The following is a 369-nucleotide window of genomic DNA, read 5'->3' as shown; positions in this document are numbered from 1 at the left end:
TTTATTAGTTAAGGGCCCCACTTACTCTAATTGGTATACATCAGTCAATGATTTCGCCGGCCATCATCATATCATATACAGCACAGGATACCCGTTGTGTGATATCCCCACACTCTTTTACTTCAGCTGTGTAGCAATATAGCACAGGACATCACAACAAACATGGTACCCCCACACCACCCCAGTGTGTAGCTAACAAGCACAGGATATCCCCTGCTGCCCCGGAATACCCCGGTACCCTACGCGCCATGGTACCTAGCTTAATTCACATATTTTTCATATCTCAATATCAATCACATTTTCATAAACCATTGACTGTGGTTCCAACTAGGTAAGCATCATCTTTTATTTCAATTCACGATCATCATT

This window comes from Sesamum indicum, linkage group LG2 (assembly GCF_000512975.1).
Source record: "Sesamum indicum cultivar Zhongzhi No. 13 linkage group LG2, S_indicum_v1.0, whole genome shotgun sequence".
Lineage (NCBI taxonomy): Eukaryota > Viridiplantae > Streptophyta > Magnoliopsida > Lamiales > Pedaliaceae > Sesamum > Sesamum indicum.
This window is presented reverse-complemented; position numbering follows the sequence as displayed.